The sequence below is a fragment of the Phyllobates terribilis genome, unplaced genomic scaffold, assembly GCF_046119375.1.
Source record: "Phyllobates terribilis strain yellow unplaced genomic scaffold, ASM4611937v1 Scaffold_11__3_contigs__length_659146591, whole genome shotgun sequence".
Taxonomy (NCBI): Eukaryota; Metazoa; Chordata; class Amphibia; order Anura; family Dendrobatidae; genus Phyllobates; species Phyllobates terribilis.
The window spans coordinates 124,961,865-124,985,195 of NW_027362771.1; positions in this window are offsets into that span (position 1 = coordinate 124,961,865).

The following is a 23,331-nucleotide window of genomic DNA, read 5'->3' on the forward strand; positions in this document are numbered from 1 at the left end:
CGCGGGAGAGTCATATTGTGCCAACACATCCTGTAATTTGTCGGATAAACCATGACAAAACTGGCTCCTAAGAGCCGGGTCATTCCACTGGGTGTCCGTGGCCCACCTACGGAACTCCGAACAGAATTCCTCCGCCGGACGATCTCCCTGCTGAATCCTACGTAACTTAGACTCAGCAAGGGAGATCCGATCTGGGTCATCATATACGAGTCCCAGAGCAGCGAAAAACCTATCCACTGACTGGAGAACCGGGGAGCTTGGGGGAAGAGAGAACGCCCAAGATTGTGGGTCCCCTTGTAGGAGCGAGATGACAATTCCCACCCTTTGTTCTTCGCTGCCCGATAACCGAGGCCGCAGCCGAAAGTACAATTTGCATGCCTCCCGGAAAACAAAAAACTTGTCCCGCCCCCCAGTGAACCTGTCAGGGAGAGCTACTTTAGGTTCTGGTCCGGCTTGCTCCAGAGGATGCAAAACCTTGGACCTAACGTCCGCCAGCCCCATGGACAAACTCTGCAACTGCCGAGCTAGACCGGCTACTGGATCCATGGTAGCTGGAGAAAAACTAAGTTGGTCGGTGAAAATGTCACACTGTCACAGAATACTGGAGGTAGGGGGCCTAAGCTGACCCTAAGCTGGGGCCCTGACTAATCCCTCAACCTGGAGGTACTGTTAAAGGTACAGAGGTCCAGGCCGCCAGCGTAACCCCTACCTCCTGAGGATCCCTGCACCTCAGTAATCTAGTCCTGAGAAGGACCCCGATCACAACAATTGGGAACCAGAAATAATATGCCCACACACAGTATTTAGACGAACGAGACAGTACAAGGGAAAAACCAAAACCACCTTGCATACAACTTCTACACAACTACAACAGAGGGAACACCAACGGGAAAGGAGATAAATGATAAAGCGAGGAAAGGGAAAAAACACTTCCAAATACACTTATCTCAGCAACTCCAAACACCACGATCCGCTCTGTAAGTCTGAATGAAAAGCTTTCACCGACACCTCCCAAACAGACCTGCAGGGATATGAAGGAGTCTCACTAAAGAAGCATTGATTGCAGCTGGGCGAGGCTGGACCTCAGCTAGCCCAGAGAGAGAGAGAATTAACTCCTTCACTGCCGAAAAAACACAAAGCACCAACAAGTCAGCTGCGAGAAGTCAGGCTGTGTACTCGTGACGATCTTCGTGGCAACACACCCGTGACAACGAGAGAGTTCAGAAGCTCCTTTCGAACAAGGGGTCCTATGTGAAAATGTAACATCACCTAGAATAAAGTTTTGAGTTGAAAACTGTTTGATTTCAGTTTCTAACAACCTGCTAATGCTTATAATTTCAAAAATGACCATTTTTTTGGTCTTTATTAAAATGAAAAGGTTGATCGAAAAGTTTGGGGGATCTAAGAGTGTGGCAACCCAGTAGTCATGATTACTTCGAATTCTGACAATATGAGGGTCATGCTGCAGGTAGTGCAGCAAGAAGGCACTTATGTGTCTTGCGCATCTCGGAGCCCCAAAATTATTTTCCGGGCTAGATGCAGCTAAAAATTATTTTAAATTTTAAATCTGGTGGAGCTTATTATAGATGGCCTAATAGGATCAGTGCTGCACACTGCTACAAAGCCCAAATTATTTTCCAGTCAAGATACAGATAAACATGATTAGTAATTTGAAAGCTTAAAACGGTTGGTAGGATGATTTTAAACAATCATCAAGCTTTTACTCTCCCCAGGATGACACAGGGGTAGAAAAGTCGTTTCGGATCCATGATTTGTTCATCTTTATGAACGTGAGTCTGTCTATATTATCAGTGGAGAGCCGCGTGCGCTTATCTGTCAGCACACCACCAGCAGCGCTGAACACACGTTCAGACAGAACGCTGGCTGCGGGGCATGACAAGATCTCCAAGGCGTAAGTGGCTAGCTCCGGCCATTTATCCAGATTGGAAGCCCAAAAAGAGCAAGGGTCCAGTGACACAGTCGTGGCTTCAATGTTTACTTGGAGATACTCCTGTACCATCGTCTCTAGGCGTTGACTATGTGTCAGACTTCTTGTCTCCTGTGGCCTTGCAAAGGATGGGCTAAAAAAGTGGTGAAATGATTCCGCAAAATTGATGTTACCACCAGATACTGTGGTTCTGTTACGGTTTGAGTGCTGAACACTTGACGGTCCCACGGTTGGCAAGTTGGAACTGTGAGATTCACTACGTGCACCACTGGTATTTTGTGGAAAAGCACATGTAAGATTCTGCAACAGTCTCTGCTGATACTCCTGCATGCGTGCATCCCTTTCTATGGCAGGAATAATTTCTGCAAATTTACTTTTGTACCGGGGATCTAACAGTGTGGCAACCCAGTAGTCAGGATTATTTCTAATTCTCACAATTCGAGGGTCATGTTGCAGGTAGTGCAGCAAGAAGGCACTCATGTGTGTTGCGCATCCAGGAGCACCAAGTCCCTGTTGTGTTGGTGGCGAGGTAACAATCATGCTTCCTTCCTCTGTCCTCTCCCCCCAACCTCGCACAACAGAAATGTGATCAAGGTTTCCCTCATCTGATGAGTCTTCCATCAGTTCGTCCTCCACTTCTTCCTGGGCTCCTGCACCTTCCTCACTAGTTTGGCTGCTACCATGCGCCCTGGTAAAACCATCTCCCCCACCCTCACATGCCTGCCGCCTTGGTGCTGCCGACCGTCTGGACCTTGCAGATGTTAGCCCTTCCGCATACAACTCCTCCTCCTCTACTTCCTCCACCTCCTCTTGTGCCACCACCTGATTCCGAATTCTGTTTAACATGTGCTCCAGCATGTAAATCACCGGAATAGTCATGCTGATAATGGCATCGTCAGCACTAAACATCTTCGTCGCCATTTCAAAACTGTGCAGAAGGGTGCATAGGTCCCTGATCTGAGACCACTCCTCCAGCGTGATTTGCCCCACCTCTGAATCTCGTTGGCCCAGGCTATACGTCGGAACGTATTGCACCAGGGCTTGTCGGTAGAGATGAGCGGTGTTCGACTAGAACTGTTCGCCAATCTCAAATTCGAGCTGTTTTGGGCGGTGTTCGAGTTGTTCGACGAACCCGAACGATTTGCAAAAAATTCGGCTGTTCGAGGTTATGTTCGATAACTGTTCGTGCACCAAAAGCGTGTCCTGCATGTCTGGTGCTATTTTGAGCACCAATCATGCAGGGATTGTCTGCCACTCACTGTAATGCCACAGCCATGGTGGTTGTGGCATTACAGTGATTGCCCAAATCGATGGGAACAGTGCTCACAGTGAAACATGAAAAGCCGGCAATTCAGCAGCGGCATACACCGATACCCGACAATTTAGAACCGAAAGAATAGAGCTTCACACATAGATTAGATAGATATAAACATGTCAGCCACATATATACGAAGTACAGTGAAAGTGTTGCTTACTGTACTTGTCATTTAGCGTAAAGGATTTATCAAAAAAAATAATAGTGTTTTCATGCACCGTCTCTTTAAAAAAGCCGGCCGGCAATTCAGCATCTGTACCCGACAATTTAGAACCGAAAGAATAGAGCTTCACACATAGATTAGATAGATATAAACATGTCAGCCACATATATACGAAGTACAGTGAAAGTGTTGCTTACTGTACTTGTCATTTAGTGTAAAGGATTTATCAAAAAAAATAATAGTGTTTTCATGCACCGTCTCTTTAAAAAAGCCGGCCGGCAATTCAGCAGCGGTACCCGACAATTTATAACAGACAGAATAGAGCTTCACACATAGATTAGATAGATAGAAACATGTCAGTCACATATATATGAAGTACAGTGACAGTGTTGGTTACTGTACTTGTCATTTAGTATTAAAATAAAGGATTTATTATTAAAAAAATTGGCGTGGGGTTCCCCTTAATTTTAGGCTCTAGCGGAGGTTAAGCAGACAGCTGGGGCAGATGTTTGAAGCCTGGGAAGGGGGTAATACCCACGGAGCTTCCCAGGCTACTAATATCAGCCCCCAGCTGAATACATAGCCTTTACTAGCTATTAAAATGGGGGACCCCCCAAAAAAAATGACGTGGGGTCCCCCCTAATTTAATAGCTAGCAAAGGCTAGGCAGACAGCTGGGGGCTGATATTAATAGCCCAGGAAGGGAGCCATGAATATTGGCCCCCTCCCAGGCTAGAAACACCAGCCGTCAGCCGCCCCAGAAATGGCGCATTCATAGGATGCGCCAATTCTGGCACTTAGCCTCGCTCTTCCACGCTGCCCTGGTGCGTGGCAGGGGGTAATAGGGTTGGGGTTGATGTCAGCTTATAATGCCAGCTGACATCAAGCCCAGGTTAGTAATGGAGAGGCGTCTATAAGACACCCCCATTACTAACCCCATAGTCAAAGTTAAAAAAAACACAAACACCCAGAATAAAGTCCTTTAATTGAAATAAAGACACAATCCTTTATTGTTCTAAATTAAACCATACTTACCGTCACGCCCATTCCAGCTGAAGCCAATGATCTCCTGCAATAAAAGAAAAATAATAAAGCAACCTCATCCTTACCTTTCCATGGTTCCCACGACAGCTTCAGCTCTGCTACATCGAGATGACAGGCTGGACCGCAGCAGAACGCTGCCATCCAGCCTCTCATCCCGCAGACACTGAGAAGCGCAGGCTTGCTTGCGCTGCTCAGCGTCTCTCTGTGACGACATCCAGATGAGCCGAGTTCATGTCCAATGAACTCAGCTGACCTCATGTACGTCACTGACAGCGTGGGAAAATTCTCACGCTGAAGCGGTGAGTGCAGGAGAATTCTCCCACGCTGTCAGTGACGTGCATAAGGTGAGCTCATGTCCAATGAACTCAGCTCACCTCCTGCACGTCACTGACAGCGTGGGAGAATTCTCCTGCACTCAGCGCTTCAGCGTGAGAATTCTCCAGCTGAAGCGCTGAGTGCAGGAGAATTTTCCCACGCTGTCAGTGACGTGCATAAGGTGAGCTCATGTCCAATGAACTCAGCTCACCTCCTGCACGACACTGACAGCGTGGGAGAATTCTCCTGCACTCAGCGCTTCAGTGTGAGAATTCTCCCACGCTGAAGCGCTGAGTGCAGGAGAATTTTCCCACGCTGTCAGTGACGTGCATGAGGTGAGCCGAGTTCATTGGACATTAACTCGGCTCATCTGGATGCCCTCACAGAGAGACACTGTGGAGCGCAAGCAAGCCTGCGCTTCTCAGTGTCTGCGGGATGACAGGCTGGATGGCAGCGTTCTGCTGCGGTCCAGCCTGTCATCTCGATGTAGCAGAGCTGAAGCTGTCATGGGAACCATGGAAAGGTAAGGATGATGTTGCTTTATTATTTTTCTTTTATTTCAGGAGATCGTTGGCTTCAGCTGGAATGGGCGTGATGGTAAGTATGGTTTAATTTAGAACAATAAAGAATTGTGTGTTTATTTCAATTAAAGGACTTTTTTCTGGGTGTTGTGTTTTTTTTAAATACTTTACTAGAAATTCATGGTGGTCATGTCTAATATTGGCGTGACCCCATGAATTTCGGGCTTAGGGCCAGCTGATAATGCCAAGCTGGCCCTAACCCCTTTATTACCCAGTGAGCCACCGCATCAGGGCCCTGGATGAGTTGGGTACAGCGCCAGAAGATGGCGCTTCTATGAACGCGCCATTTTCCGGGGTGGCTGCGGACTGCAATTTGCAGCGGGGGGGGGGCCCAGAAAGCTTGGGCCTCCCTGCGCTGCGGATTCCAGCCCCCAGCTGCCTAGTTGTACCTGGCTGGACACAAAAACACCCAGCTGCCTAGTTGTACCTGGCTGGACACAAAAACAGGGCGAAGCCCCACGTCAATTTTCTTTAAATTATTTCATGAAATAATTAAGAAAAAAAGGGCTTCCCTATATTGTTGTGTCCGGCCAGGTACAAATAGGCAGCTGGTGGTTGGGGGCAGCCCGTTCCTGCCTGCTGTACCTGGCTGGACACAAATATAGTGCGAAGCCCCACGTCAATTTTTTTTAAATTATTTCATGAATTTCCTGAAATAATTTAAAAAAATTGAAGTGGGGCTTCGCACTATATTTGTGTCCAGCCAGGTACAGCAGGCAGGAACGGGCTGCCCCCATCAATCAGCTGCCTATTTGTACCTGGCCGGACACAACAATATAGGGAAGCCCTTTTTTTCTTAATTATTTCATGAATTTCATGAAATAATTAAAAAAAATTGAAGTGGGGCTTCGCACTATATTTGTGTCCAGCCAGGTACAGCAGGCAGGAACGGGCTGCTCCCAACCACCAGCTGCCTATTTGTACCTGGCCGGACACAACAATATAGGGAAGCCCTTTTTTTCTTAATTATTTCATGAATTTCATGAAATAATTAAAAAAAAAGTACGTGGGGCTTCGCCCTATTTTTGTGTCCAGCCAGGTACAACTAGGCAGCTGGGGGCTGGAATCTGCAGCGCAGGGAGGCCCAAGCTTTCTGGGCCCCCCCCCCGCTACAAATTGCAGTCCGCAGCCACCCCGGAAAATGGCGCGTTCATAGAAGCGCCATCTTCTGGCGCTGTACCCAACTCATCCAGGGCCCTGGTGCGGTGGCTCACTGGGTAATAAAGGGGTTAGGGCCAGCTTGGTATTATCAGCTGGCCCCAAGCCCAAAATTCATGGGGTCATGCCAGTATTAGACATGACCGCCATGAATTTCTAGTAAAGTATTTAAAAAAAACACAACACCCAGAAAAAAGTCCTTTAATTGAAATAAAGACACAATTCTTTATTGTTCTAAATTAAACCATACTTACCATCACACCCATTCCAGCTGAAGCCAACGATCTCCTGCAATAAAAGAAAAATAATAAACCAACCTCATCCTTACCTTTCCATGGTTCCCACGACAGCTTCAGCTCTGCTACATCGAGATGACTGGCTGGACCGCAGCAGAACGCTGCCATCCAGTCTGTCATCCCGCAGACACTGAGAAGCGCAGGCATGCTTGCGCTCCTCACTGTCTCGCTGTGACGGCATCCAGATGAGCCGAGGTCATGTCCAATGAACTCGGCTCACCTCATGCACGTCACTGACAGCGTGGGAAAATTCTCCTGCAATCAGCGCTTCAGCGTGAGAATTTTCCCACGCTGTCAGTGACGTGCATGAGGTGAGCCGAGTTCATTGGACATGAACTCGGCTCATCTGGATGTCGTCACAGAGAGACGCTGAGCAGCGCAAGCAAGCCTGCGCTTCTCAGTGTCTGCGGGATGACAGGCTGGATGGCAGCGTTCTGCTGCGGTCCAGCCTGTCATCTCGATGTAGCAGAGCTGAAGCTGTCGTGGGAACCATGGAAAGGTAAGGATGAGGTTGCTTTATTATTTTTCTTTTATTGCAGGAGATCGTTGGCTTCAGCTGGAATGGGCGTGATGGTAAGTATGGTTTAATTTAGAACAATAAAGGATTGTGTCTTTATTTCAATTAAAGGACTTTATTCTGGGTGTTTGTGTTTTTTTTAACTTTGACTATGGGGTTAGTAATGGGGGTGTCTTATAGACGCCTCTCCATTACTAACCTGGGCTTGATGTCAGCTGGCATTATAAGCTGACATCAACCCCAACCCTATTACCCCCTGCCACCGCACCAGGGCAGCGTGGAAGAGCGAGGCTAAGTGCCAGAATTGGCGCATCCTATGAATGCGCCATTTCTGGGGCGGCTGACGGCTGGTGTTTCTAGCCTGGGAGGGGGCCAATATTCATGGCTCCCTTCCTGGGCTATTAATATCAGCCCCCAGCTGTCTGCCTAGCCTTTGCTAGCTATTAAATTAGGGGGGACCCTACGTCATTTTTTTTGGGGGGTCCCCATTTTAATAGCTAGTAAAGGCTATGTATTCAGCTGGGGGCTGATATTAGTAGCCTGGGAAGCTCCGTGGGTATTACCCCCTTCCCAGGCTTCAAACATCTGCCCCAGCCGTCTGCTTAACCTCCGCTAGAGCCTAAAATTAAGGGGAACCCCACGCCAATTTTTTTAATAATAAATCCTTTATTTTAATACTAAATGACAAGTACAGTAACCAACACTATCACTGTACTTCATATATATGTGACTGACATGTTTCTATCTATCTAATCTATGTGTGATGCTCTATTCTTTCTGTTCTAAATTGTCGGGTACAGATGCTGAATTGCCGGCCGGCTTTTTTAAAGAGACAGTGCATGAAAACACTAATATTTTTTTAAATAAATCCTTTACACTAAATGACAAGTGCAGTAACCAACACTGTCACTGTGCTTCTTATATGTGTGACTGACATGTTTCTATCTATCTAATCTATGTGTGATGCTCTATTCCTTCTTGTCTAAATTGTCGGGTACCGGTGTATGCCGCTGCTGAATTTGACGGCCGGCTTTTTTAAAGAGAGTGTCTTCTGAGCAGTTTGTCAGCTTTTGGACACCTTTGCAGGTGTTTTCTATGTGTTTCTATGTGTTTTTGTTTGCCTGCCATTGGTTTTAACGGTGTTCGACGGTGTTCTAAGGTGTTCGACGAACAGTTCGACGAACAGTTCCTCGAACATCCCGGTGTTCGACGAACCGAACCGAACCCGAACACTACGGGGGTGGCTCAACACTACTTGTCGGTGCTGCCACAGTCGCTGCAACATGTGCAGAGTTGAATTCTACCGGGTAGGCACATCGCATTTTAGCCGGTGAAGTGGCAGGCCCAACGACTTCTGTAGAGATGTAAGTCGCTGAGCTGCGGGATGCGAACGGCGGAAGTGAGCACACAGCGACCGTGCCCTCTGCAGAAGGCCATCTAGTCTGGGATAGTGGGCTAAAACTTGCTGGACAACCAGGTTCAACACGTGAGCCATACAAGGCACGTGTGTGACATTGCCCCGGCGAAGGGCCGCACCCAGGTTTGCAGCATTGTCGCACACGGCCTTCCCTGGTTTCAGGTCCAGTGGAGACAACCATTCATGAAATTGGTTCTCCAGAGCTGACCACAACTCCTCAGCTGTGTGACTCACATTTCCCAGACATTTCAATGTAAAACCGCCTGATGACGTTGAGCCCTACTGCTAGCATAGTAAGGAGGTGTGCAGGATCCCTTCTGCGCAGTTAGAAAGCTTGTGGCATGACCAGACAGGCTTTGGGTGCAGGTGGAAGACCGAGAGGAGGTTGAGGAGGCAGAAGCAGTGGAGGAACTTTGACATAAAGAGGATTGACGCACAACTCGTGGGGACGGCAAGACTTGGACAGCAGCCCCTTGTCCTGCTGTCACCATAGTTACCCAGTGCCCAGTCAGCGACATGTAACGCCCCTGTCCATGCCTACTCGTCCAAGTGTCTGTGGTGAAATGCACCCTGTCACACACAGAGTTTCTCAAAGAAGCGGTGATGTTGTGTGCGACATGCTGGTGGAGCGCAGGCACACCTTTCTTTGAGAAGTAGTGCCGACTGGGCATCTGGTACTGGGGCACTGCGACGGACATAAGGTCTCGAAAATCCTCTGTGTCCACCAGGCGGAAAGGCAGCATTTCTGTAGCCAAGAGCTTGCAGATGGTGAAATTCAACCTCTTAGCTTTCTCATGGCTAGGAGGAAATGGTCTTTTACTTGTCCACATCTGAGGGACCGAGGGCTGGCTATTGTGCTTAGACGGGGTTGATAAGGGTGTCCCCGGCAAACTGCCGGTCTGTGAGGAAGATGCAGGCGGACATGTTAGGTTGCATTGATCCAAAGGTGGTGCTATCGATGTCGGACAGCGCTCAACACCAGCTGCTGTTACCACCTCCAAAGAAAATGATGACCTGCCAATCACGCTGGCTGTTGCGGGTAAAGAGGTGGCAGGTCTGCGCCCCAAAACAGGTGTGACTGCTGTCCCCCCAGTCACAGAGGATGAAGAGGCCGCGGATGCACAAGATATGGCAGACGGTGGTTGGCCCGGCCGGCTAGGCCGCATTGTAGCACACTGAGCTTCCCACTGCAACTTATGCTTCATGTCCATGTGCCGGTTCATGCATGAAGTACTCAAACTATGTATTTTTTGGCCTCTACTTAGCTTTTGCTGACAAATGTTACAGATAACACGAGTTGGGTCATCTTTATCGATCTGAAAAAATGCCCAGGCTATGCAAGGCTTAGCACCCATGCGACCTGAAGAGCCACCACGACTTGTGGTGAGAGGCAGAGTTGTGTTTGAGGATGCAGTTGTTGACGTGCTTCCAGTACTACGTCTCTGTCCAGGAAGGCGCAACCTGACCTCGTCGTCACTAGCATCTTCCTCCACCTCCTCTGCTGACCTCATCTCTTGGCTGACTGTGGGTTGACAGTAAGTGGGATCTCCAACCTCATCATCATCACCCTGTGTGTTATCACACCCGTCGTCCTCAGAGCCAACCTGTTCCTGCCCTGACAAAAAACTAAAGTTGTCGCTCCAATCAGGTATTTGAGTCTTATCATCGTCTTCCTCATTGTCTCCACCAACAGGAGTTACAGTTTGGGAATGAGGGTCTACATTATGGTCAGAACCTTCTGCGTCTGGTCCTGGATCCGACTCATAAAGATTCTGGGCATCAGTGCAGATCATTTCCTCGTCTGGATTCACAGAAGCGCTGGAGTCGACCTCTGATTCCCAGGCTATAGTATGAGTAAATGTGGCACCCCAGGGGTCTGGTCTCCACAGTAATAGCAATGTTATGTCTGAGAGCAGGTGGGAGGTCTCTTGGTCAGGAATCCTATTCATGCCACACCTCCTGCCCGGTCCTGGGAGGGGAAGGACTTCCCCTATATAAAACTGGGGCTGAGGCAGGGTTAGAGAGAAGAAGAGGAGCAGCTTAGGAAAGAAAGATCAGGAGCTCAGTGGGAGCAGTGCTAAAAGGAATCAGGGGCTGGCAGCTGAAGAGCTCGCCCTGATTGAAGAGTTACCACCGGACCCGGAGTCCGAGGCTGTGGGGATTAACCCTGACCCAGCAGCAGAAACCGACCGGCAGGGGATTTCAGGTCCTCTGGCCAAGAAACCCGAAGGCACGGTCACACGCGTGGGACCAGCACCGCTGTCGTGGAGCGGAAGCCACTAGAAGGCCCCGAGTCACCGGCCATACGGGTGAGCACCACACGGTACACTCAGGGACGTGGGCTACCTTTACCCGCCTCTAGCAAGGGAGCCAGAAGAGTACAATTAGTTGGGGAGGCCTACAACTCCGCCTGGCCAAGGGGGATCCCATCTGCTCAAGGACTGACCAGGCCCCGACCGCTAGCCAGTACTCCGGGAGGGTCTATCTTTGTCACCAGTAAAGACCCTGAACTACACCGCATCGTCTCTGAGTGGTTCCTGCTACCCCCATCATCCACGTCGGCTGCCCTGAGGCCATACCCCTCCCGTTGGGGGTTACACCATCCACGCTGCACCATCCTTCCACCGGCCTCAGCGGTCTGCCCTGCAGTGGCAGCTCCATAGCTGCATTCAACGGGTGGCGTAGTCGTCCTGCATCTACTGCTAATATACCGCCACTTAGTCTGACTCCCTGGGCACGGACCGGGTCATCGCCACGAGACTACTACCCCTATCTGATCCGGCTCCGGGTAGGCTCCCGCGTGCGCAACGCTGCGCGACTCAGGCCCAGGGGCGCGTCAGCTTTTGGTGTAGTCGGCAGGATACCGTGCCCGCAACCACCGGGTACCGCGTGCCTGAAAAAAGAGACTTTTAAACTTACCTGTGGCGAAGATTCCCGCCATCCGGCGCCATCTTCAGCCTTCTTCCCGCCATCGGTGAAGATTCCCGCCATCCGGCGCCATTTTCAGCCTTCTTCCCGCCTTCCGTGGAGTTTTCCCGCCGTTGGACGCCATCTTGAAGACGCCGCGCGAGAAGAAGAGGGGCGTGGACTCCAAAAGCGCGCGAGAACTGAAGCCCCGCCTCACGTACAGACGTCGCGTAAGGTCCTGGAAGGAGCCCAGCAGACGCTGACGTCACAGGAGCGCGACGGAAGGTCCTCAACCTTGACGATCCACTGCGGAGCCGCAGCCTACGGAAGAGGATCATCGCAAGGTAGGCCACGGTCCACTAGGGGGGAGGAAGATGTCGGATACGGAGGAGAGCTTCACTGCCTCAACCCCCGCCAGCGCCAGCGCTGCTGCAGTCATGCCTTTTACCATGCCCTATATCCCGGGAGCAGCCTGGCTACCCCAATACTCAGGGGAGTCACATACCCTGAATGACTTTAGAGAAAAGCTGGATAGCCTCTTCCAGGTGTACCCCCTCACAGAAAAGCAAAAAGTGAGCATCCTGGTGGCCCAACTAACCGGGGCAGCCCAAAGGGAGGTAAAGTCCTGGCCACCTGGGAGGAGGACTGTCGCGGGGATACTAACCCGGCTGAGGGACACCTTTGATACCCGCACCTCAGCCGAGATTAAGCTTAAATTCTATGGGTGCAAGCAGCGAGCACATGAGAGTATAAGGGACTATGCACTAAACCTACAAGAGGCCCTGAGAGCCATTAAGCAGACCGACCCCGACAGCGTGGGAAACGAGGACAGGCTGTTGACCGAACAATTTATAGAGGGACTATATTGCAATGTCCACCGAACCCAGTTGCGGGCCATAGCCTTACAGGATCCTCATCTCGACTTTGCACAGTTCAAGGACAGAGCCATCCGGGTGCTCCGAGAACCGGCACCGGGTGGCGTGGTGACCCACAGGCGCCCAGCTATCACTTACCACCAGGAGGCGGCGCCCTTGTCGGCAGGGCCTGTGGGGGCTGATGCGCAGGCTTTGAACAATGACCCGGCTCCAGACCTGCACCATCAGGTCCAAGAGCTAGCTAAAAGCGTTGCTGCGCTAACCCGAACTGTGCAGTCTTTACAGGTTTCCACTCCAGGGAAGATCCAGCTGGCATCCGGACCGGAGGACATCCCGTGGCGTCGACCAAGGAGGACCCCACCGGCCAGAGGAAGACCCAGCGACCGATACAACGAGGACGGACAACCCATCTGCCGCCGCTGCAATCAACCCGGACATATGGCAAGGTACTGTCCTTTAAACTGGCACAACCTGGGGTAGAGGGCCAACCCCCAGGAAAAAGATCACCAGGCCCATCGAACTGGCGCGACAAATATGTGGGAGGACGTCCAGTCTTGCCTGTGGTACTGGATGGCATTCCTATGAGTGCCCTACTGGACACCGGGTCACAGGTCACCACCATCCCGTACGTGCTCTTCAAGCAGTACTGGAATGACTCGGATATAACCCGCTACCCTGACGACGACTTGAGTATCATTGCCAGCAATGGTCAACCCGTGCCGCAGATCGGATTTAAAGAGATGACCATTAAAATCGGTAGAGTCGAACTGGCAGCACAGGGACTGATCATTGTGGACATTGACAAGTGCGAGAGTCACCCAAAGATAACTCTAGGAACTAATGTGATTCAAAATTGTCTTGCAGAGGTGATTTTCATTTTACAGCAGGTTGCCAAGAACGCCAGCTCCGGCCAGCAGCGAGTGCTCCAGAAAGAGATCCGGGCACTGATGCGACGGCAACAAGTGGAACTCTCCGGCGGTGAGATTGGTAGCGTAAGAATGTGTGACCCTTTCCCTATTGCCATACCCCCGAAAAGTGAAATGATGATTTGGTGCCGGGCAGCTATTGGTCTGAGAGGTAGAGATTACCAGTCCATGGTAGAGCCAGTCTACTCAGACAGTAGGCCCACCATTTTGACAGCCCGGGGGGTAGTTGATGTACGCCATGGGAGGGTACCCGTTCGCATAATAAATATTGGGAAAAGGGAAGTATACCTGCCCCGGTATGCTACGCTAGCCAAATTATATACTATCAACCAAAATTCTATACAGTCTGTGGAACCCTTGCCTCCATCTCATCCGGAGGAAGGTAACGGCTCTGAGAAAATAATGGAGGATTGGTGTCAGCAACTACATTTGGGTACTGACTCCACTCCCTCCCACCAGAAACAGGGAGTCTACCGGGTGGTTCAAGAGTACGAGAGAGTGTTTAGTAAACACCCGTTAGACTTCGGGCGAGTCAAGGGGGTAGAACACCACATCCCCACGGGAGACCATCCTCCCATAAAAGAGAGGTATCAGCCCGTACCCCCTGCACACTACCAACACGCCAAGGGGATGCTTAGAGACATGAAGGAGGCTGGGGTAATCAGGGATAGCTGTAGCCCCTGGGCAGCTCCACTAGTCTTGGTCAAAGAGAAAGACAACACCATGAGAATGTGTGTAGATTACCGGAAAATTAACCGTATCACACACAAAGATGCGTACCCCTTACCAAGAATAGAGGAGTCTTTGGCTGCTTTAAAATCTGCTAACTTCTTCTCCACCTTGGATCTCACTAGCGGGTACTGGCAGGTTCCTGTAGCAGAGGCGGATCGGGAGAAGACCGCATTCACCACCCCGATGGGACTTAGCGAGTTTACCTGCATGCCGTTTGGACTCTGCAACGCACCAGGAACCTTCCAGCGATTGATGCAGTGCTGTCTGGGACACCGGAACTTTGAGACGGTCCTGTTATACCTGGACGATGTCATCGTCTACTCCAAGACCTACGAGGACCACCTAAAGCACCTGGCGGAAGTGTTTGAAGCTCTGGCAAGTTACGGCCTAAAGGTGAAACCTTCCAAGTGTCACCTCCTGAAGCCAAAGGTGCAGTACCTGGGACACGTGGTGAGTGCTGACGGAGTGGCTCCTGACCCTGATAAGATCACCGCAATTAAGGAATGGCCAAGCCCCTCCAGCGTAAAGGAAGTGAGGCAGTTCCTCGGGTTGGTAGGCTACTACCGAAGGTTCATTCCCGGTTTCACCAAAAAGGCAGCTCCTATGCAGGACCTCCTGATAGGCCAGTCCAGGAAGGCCAAGAACCAGAAGCCGCCCTTCAGATGGGAGAAGTTGGAAGAAGAGTCCTTCCGCCAGCTGAAGATGGCCCTCACGGGGGATGAAATCCTGGTGTACCCTGATTATAGCCAGCCCTTTATCCTCTACACCGACGCCAGTAACATCGGGTTAGGAGCCGTACTATCCCAGATCCAGCAGGGGAAAGAACGGGTAATTGCTTACGCCCGCCGAAAACTGCGACCCACCGAAAGAAACCCTGAGAATTACAGCTCATTTAAGCTAGAGTTCCTGGCAGTGGTGTGGGCAGTCACCGAACGCTTTAAGCACTACCTCGCTTCTTCCCGGTTCACCGTGTACACGGATAACAACCCGTTGACACACCTGGACACTGCAAGACTCGGTGCCCTAGAGCAGAGGTGGATGGCCCGCTTGTCCAACTATGAGTTTACAATCAAATACCGGGCAGGACGCTCCAATACCAACGCAGACGCCCTGTCCAGGATGCCAAACCTACCGGACGTAGGGGAAGATTCAGAGGAACTGGAAGAAGTTGAGCTCCCCGCGTTCCACCGTCATGGGACTATCCAGTATTCCCACCGTGTAAGAAGTAAGCAAACCGCTACGTTCAACCCCTTACCTCATTACAACTGGGTGGAGACGCAAGACAGTGACCCTGCCGTCCGTCTGGTAAAGGAGATGCTGACTCGGCCAGATGCACGCCTTGACCCAGACGCTCCGGAGGAAGCCAAGCAACTGTGGGCTGAGAAGAGTCGACTGTTCCTTTACAAGGGAAAGTTGTGCCGCAGAATGGTTAACTCCCGGACGCATGAACTAATCTGGCAAGTAGTGGTGCCAAGAAGAGACGCAGCTATGGTGATGGAGGCATACCACGACGGAGCTGGGCATTTCGGATGGAAGAAGCTGGAGTTCCTGCTGCGCGGGCGGTTCCATTGGGTAGGCATGAGAGGAACCATCGAGAGGTGGTGCAGAGACTGTGGCCCATGCAACTTAAGAAGGAGGGACCGTGCCAGCCAGAAGACTCCCCTGCGGTCCATCATCACCAGACAGCCGTTGGAACTGGTAGCCTTGGATCATGTAAAACTGACCCCAAGCAGAAGTGGCTACGTCTACGCGTTAACCATCGTGGATCACTACTCCCGGTTCTTGGTTGTCGTCCCCGTCAAGGACTTAACGGCTCACACAGCAGCTAGAGCCTTCCAGCAGCACTTCTGCCGTCCGCATGGATACCCGGAGCAGGTGCTGACGGACCAGGGGCCTGCCTTTGAAGCGGAGGTCTTCCAGGAGTTCTGCACCCTGTATGGATGCCGGAAGATAAGAACAACACCCTATCACCCGCAAACTAATGGACTTTGTGAGAAAATGAACCAGGTGGTGATAGATCTCCTGAAAACATTGCCCCTGGAGGAACGCAGTCTGTGGCCTGAGAAGCTGCCCGACCTGGTGGACCTATACAACCACATCCCTGTAGGTTCCACCAACTGTACCCCGGCTTACCTAATGAGGGCAAGACCTGGTAAGCTTCCTGTTGATCTGGAGATGGGAGTCCTGACACCCGAGGACACTTCACCAGAAGCCAACTGGGACACAGAGAGGCAGCAGCAATACCGAAAAGTACAGGAGAGCGTGGAGCGTAGTCTCTGTCAAGCTAGGGAAAGACAAGAGAAAACTTACAACCAGTATGCTCCCGCTGTTCCCCTGGTGCCCGGAGAGCAGGTCTTGAAGAGGAAAAGACGGCTCCACAAGTTGGACGACCAATGGGAGAAGGACCCGTACACCGTACTGCCCTCAAGCCACGACAACCCAAAGATCTGTACAATCAGTAAAGACGGAGGGGAAACCACAGCCATTGTATCCCGGGATCACCTAAAGAACTGTCCCGAACAGCTACGGAACCCTGAAGAGGAACAAGAGGACCCTCGACCCGTAGAGGAAAGGGAAGATATGGTTAATACTGTGCTCGGAGACTTCCCTCGGTCTTGGACTCAAGTCAATGGTGCTGTTGTGGTACCCGTCCTCACGTTCCTCCAACCAGCATCCCAAGTGCCTACGGAGACGCAGGTAGAACTGGAAGAACAGCCGGTCCAGGAGGCAGAAGGCCCCACACAAGCAGACCAGGAAAATCAACCCTCTGCTTATAGTGAGCCTGCCATACCCCTAGTGAGCCAAAGAGTCCGTAGACGGCTGCCCAGTTTACCCTTGACAGCTCCTATACCCTGTAGCTCAGGACCAATCAACCAGCTCCGTAGGTCCACTAGGGTCACTAGAGGCCAGCTGCCCATACGGTGGAGGATCTAAATGTTCAAGCTATTTTATTAATGTTTACCTGTTTATTGTTGCTTGTGTATAATTATGTGTTTCTAGTTATTTATAGGAGTCTTTGGTGGATTTACCGGGAATCCTTTGTGCATATAGTTGGAGCGTAACCCAGGACGGACTGAAAGACTGTTAAGGACTCGGGGCAGGACAGACCCCTACCTGGTTACGTCTCCTTGTGTTGGTGAAATGGACACCCTTGTTTTCCTCAAAAGTTACACCCGGTTGCGGACACGCCGTGACCACCTTATGTGTTGTCTCTATTAGAATGTTATTGTTTGCACCTTGTTATGTTTACAAAAGTATGTTTAGTCCCGGAGTACTAACTTTCACTAGGGGGGAATGTGGCACCCCAGGGGTCTGGTCTCCACAGTAATAGCAATGTTATGTCTGAGAGCAGGTGGGAGGTCTCTTGGTCAGGAATCCTATTCATGCCACACCTCCTGCCCGGTCCTGGGAGGGGAAGGACTTCCCCTATATAAAACTGGGGCTGAGGCAGGGTTAGAGAGAAGAAGTGGAGCAGCTTAGGAAAGAAAGATCAGGAGCTCAGTGGGAGCAGTGCTAAAAGGAATCAGGGGCTGGCAGCTGAAGAGCTCGCCCTGATTGAAGAGTTACCACCGGACCCGGAGTCCGAGGCTGTGGGGATTAACCCTGACCCAGCAGCAGAAACCGACCGGCAGGGGATTTCAGGTCCTCTGGCCAAGAAATCCGAAGGCACGGTCACACGCGTGGGACCAGCACCGCTGTCGTGGAGCGGAAGCCACTAGAAGGCCCCGAGTCACCGGCCATATGGGTGAGCACCACACGGTACACTCAGGGACGTGGGCTACCTTTACCCGCCTCTAGCAAGGGAGCCAGAAGAGTACAATTAGTTGGGGAGGCCTACAACTCCGCCTGGCCAAGGGGGATCCCATCTGCTCAAGGACTGACCAGGCCCCGACCGCTAGCCAGTACTCCGGGAGGGTCTATCTTTGTCACCAGTAAAGACCCTGAACTACACCGCATCGTCTCTGAGTGGTTCCTGCTACCCCCATCATCCACGTCGGCTGCCCTGAGGCCATACCCCTCCCGTTGGGGGTTACACCATCCACGCTGCACCATCCTTCCACCGGCCTCAGCGGTCTGCCCTGCAGTGGCAGCTCCATAGCTGCATTCAACGGTTGGCGTAGTCGTCCTACATCTACTGCTAATATACTGCCACTTAGTCTGACTCCCTGGGCACGGACCGGGTCATCGCCACGAGACTACTACCCCTATCTGATCCGGCTCCGGGTAGGCTCCCGCGTGCGCAACGCTGCGCGACTCAGGCCCAGGGGTGCGTCATAAACAGCTCTGCAGACTCAACCATCTGTTCTACCTCATACTCAGACGGGCAGCTGGAGATTTGGGAGCTGTGAGGAAGCAAGTGCGATTTGGGTGACACCTTTGAGGACTGGAGTATTTGTGATGTTGAAGTTGATGTGGAGGAGAGCCCACTTAAAGGAGCACTTGATATCCGTTGAAGCACCTGCTGTTTTTGTGCCTCATCTGGAATTTGTAGTGATTGGCGTGGCCGTAAGAAAGGGATCTTATCACATTGTCCGCTAAAAGAAGTAGACATTTTAGTTTGGCTGGAAGATGGTCTTTCTTCTGCAGATGTTACTGTTGCGTTAACACCTACCCCACGGACACAACCTTTTTTCCCCTTCCCAACACGCCTATTCCCCTTTCCACCAGCAGCAGGCCTTTTTCCACTCATTTTGGTGGTTAACTAATTCACAACTCTGGAGTTGTTTCCACAAAAAAACAATGGATGGTAACCGAGCAGAGCTGAGTGGCCAAACTGTGGTATTAGGCCAAAACTATTGGCTGGGTTTGATGCAGAAAAAAATATATCAAGTTTGCAACCTGATGGAGGTCAGTATAGATGGACTAATACAACAAGTCCCACACACAGCTAGAAGCCCAAATATTTTTTCAGAGGTACTGTAGATGCAGATAAAAATTATTTTTAATTTGCAACCTGATGGAGGTCAGTATAGATGGACTAATAGAGAAAGTCCGACACACTGCTAGAAGGCCAAATATTTTTTCAGAGCTAGATGCAGAAAAAAATTATATTCAGTTTGCAACCTGATGGAGGTCAGTATAGATGGATTAATAGAACAAGACCCACACACAGCTAGAAGCCCAATATTTTTTCAGAGGTAGATGCAGAAAAAAATATATTCAGTTTGCAACCTGATGGAGGTCAGTATAGATGGACTAATACAACAAGTCCCACACACAGCTAGAAGCCCAATATTTTTTCAGAGGTAGATGCAGAAAAAAATATATTCAGTTTGCAACCTGATGGAGGTCAGTATAGATGGACTAATACAACAAGTCCCACACACAGCTAGAAGCCCAAATATTTTTTCAGAGGTAGATGCAGAAAAAAATATATTCAGTTTGCAACCTGATGGAGGTCAGTATAGATGGACTAATACAACAAGTCCCACACACAGCTAGAAGCCCAAATATTTTTTCAGAGGTACTGTAGATGCAGATAAAAATTAGTTTTAATTTGCAACCTGATGGAGGTCAGTATAGATGGACTAATAAAACAAGTCCCACACACAGCTAGAAGCCCAAATATTTTTTCAGAGGTACTATAGATGCAGATAAAAATTATTTTTAATTTGCAACCTGATGGAGGTCAGTATAGATGGACTAATAGAGAAAGTCCGACACACTGCTAGAAGGCCAAATATTTTTTCAGGGCTAGATGCAGAAAAAAATTATATTCAGTTTGCAACCTGATGGAGGTCAGTATAGATGGATGAATAGAACAAGACCCACACACAGCTAGAAGCCCAATATTTTTTCAGAGGTAGATGCAGAAAAAAATATATTCAGTTTGCAACCTGATGGAGGTCAGTATAGATGGACTAATACAACAAGTCCCACACAGCTAGAAGCCCAATATTTTTTCAGAGGTAGATGCAGAAAAAAATATATTCAGTTTGCAACCTGATGGAGGTCAGTATAGATGGACTAATACAACAAGTCCCACACACAGCTAGAAGCCCAAATATTTTTTCAGAGGTAGATGCAGAAAGAAATATATTCAGTTTGCAACCTGATGGAGGTCAGTATAGATGGACTAATACAACAAGTCCCACACACAGCTAGAAGCCCAAATATTTTTTCAGAGGTACTGTAGATGCAGATAAAAATTAGTTTTAATTTGCAACCTGATGGAGGTCAGTATAGATGGACTAATAAAACAAGTCCCACACACAGCTAGAAGCCCAAATATTTTTTCAGAGGTACTGTAGATGCAGATAAAAATTAGTTTTAATTTGCAACCTGATGGAGGTCAGTATAGATGGACTAATACAACAAGTCCCACACACAGCTAGAAGCCCAAATATTTTTTCAGAGGTACTGTAGATGCAGATATAAATTATTTTTAATTTGCAACCTGATGGAGGTCAGTATAGATGGACTAATAGAGAAAGTCCGACACACTGCTAGAAGGCCAAATATTTTTTCAGAGCTAGATGTAGAAAAAAATTATATTCAGTTTGCAACCTGATGGAGGTCAGTATAGATGGATTAATAGAACAAGACCCACACACAGCTAGAAGCCCAATATTTTTTCAGAGGTAGATGCAGAAAAAAATATATTCAGTTTGCAACCTGATGGAGGTCAGTATAGATGGACTAATACAACAAGTCCCACACACAGCTAGAAGCCCAATATTTTTTCAGAGGTAGATGCAGAAAAAAATATATTCAGTTTGCAACCTGATGGAGGTCAGTATAGATGGACTAATACAACAAGTCCCACACACAGCTAGAAGCCCAAATATTTTTTCAGAGGTAGATGCAGAAAAAATATATTCAGTTTGCAACCTGATGGAGGTCAGTATAGATGGACTAATACAACAAGTCCCACACACAGCTAGAAGCCCAAATATTTTTTCAGAGGTACTGTAGATGCAGATAAAAATTAGTTTTAATTTGCAACCTGATGGAGGTCAGTATAGAAGAACTAATACAACAAGTCCCACACACAGCTAGAAGCCCAAATATTTTTTCAGAGGTACTGTAGATGCAGATAAAAATTAGTTTTAATTTGCAACCTGATGGAGGTCAGTATGGATGGACTAATAGAGAAACTCCGACACACTGCTACAAGGCCAAATATTTTTTCAGAGCTAGATGCAGAAAAAAATTATATTCAGTTTGCAACCTGATGGAGGTCAGTATAGATGGATTAATAGAACAAGACCCACACACAGCTAGAAGCCCAATATTTTTTCAGAGGTAGATGCAGAAAAAAATATATTCAGTTTGCAACCTGATGGAGGTCAGTATAGATGGACTAATACAACAAGTCCCACACACAGCTAGAAGCCCAAATATTTTTTCAGAGGTACTGTAGATGCAGATAAAAATTAGTTTTAATTTGCAACCTGATGGAGGTCAGCATAGATGAACTAATACAACAAGTCCCACACACAGCTAGAAGCCCAAATATTTTTTCAGAGGTACTGTAGATGCAGATAAAAATTAGTTTTAATTTGCAACCTGATGGAGGTCAGTATAGATGGACTAATAGAATGATGCTATGCCCAAAATATTTTACTTCACTAGGTGCAGTAAAAAAATTGGTATTCTATACACAGGTGGTATATCTTGCAACACAGATAGGCTACTCCACTGACTAACACACTCTGCAATAGGCCAAAAAGGATTAGCTTTGCTAGATTCAGCCAAATGCTGTGAAAAAAACTTGCACAGCACTGGCACAGACCTGCCTGGCAAAAACTGATAGGAACTGATGTAACCTAGTCCTGAAAAGGACTCCAATTACAATTAGTCTTTACTCCCACAACCTAGACCTGCCTGATAAAAGTCATAGGAAATGCTGTAACCTAGTCCTTAAAAGGACTGCAATCACAACTATTCCCTACTCCCAAGCTATCTGTATATTTGTGCGAAAATTGGCTTGAAATTAGCAAGGTATAGCGCACACAGCAACAGCGGTGCCGTCTAACACGCAGCTGCAGCAGTGAGAAAATGGTGGCGACGGGGAAAATGGCTTGGTCTTATAGGGCAAGGACATGTGACATACACTGCCAATGACACATGCCCTTGCTTGTGTGAAAAAAAGCAGTTCGCTCCGTGTGTGCGCTGCTGATAGGCTGACAGATTTCACCTCCCCACTGCAAATGCGGGAAAGAGAAAAAAAAATGGAGATCTTCATTGTTCCTGCAGAGATCCATCCCCTGCCCCTCCCCCCACCCCGCTGTACACTCAAACTGCGTATTAACATTAATTTTCATCATTACTGAGAAAAAATCCAGTTATGATTTTGGTGCACGAACAGTTATCGAACATAACCTCGAACAGCCGAATTTTTATCAAATTGTTCGTGTTCGCCGAACGGCTCGAACACCGCCCAAAACAGCTCGAATTTGAGATTGGCGAACAGTTCGAGTAGAACAACGCTCATCTCTACTGATGACACCCAATTATACACCTCTGCTCCGGAGACATCAACCCTGCATTGCTACAAAAGACCCGTGATTTCTTTCTGCTGTGTCTAATATTATGTCCTCCCTCTGTCTAAAACTGAATCTGTCAAAAACTGAACTACTAGTATTTCCTCCCTCCACTACCCTACCTGTGCCCGATATTGCCATTTCCATTTGTGGCTCAACCATTACTCCCCAGCAACAAGCCCGCTGTCTTGGGTCATTTTTGGTTCAGATCTTTCCTTCACTCCTCACATCAAATCACTCGCTCGTTCATGTCATCTACACCTCAAAAACATCTCAAGAATCAGGACTTTTCTCACCTTTGACTCTGCAAAAACTCTTACTGTAGCTCTTATTCATTCTCGTCTCGACTATTGCAACTCTCTACTAATCGGTCTCCCTCTTACTAAACTCTCCTCTCTCCAATCCGTCCTTAACGCAGCAGCCAGTATCATAATCCTCGCCAATCGCTACTCAGATGCCTCTTCCCTGTGCCAGTCATTGCATTGGTTGCCCATCCAATATAGAGTTCAATTTAAACTTATCACGCTTACCCATAAAGCGCTCCATGCTTCAGTACCCCCCCTACATCTCCTCCTTTGTCTCAGTCTACAACCCTACACGTGCCCTCCGTTCTGCCAATGACTTAAAACTAGAATCCTCCATAATCCGAACT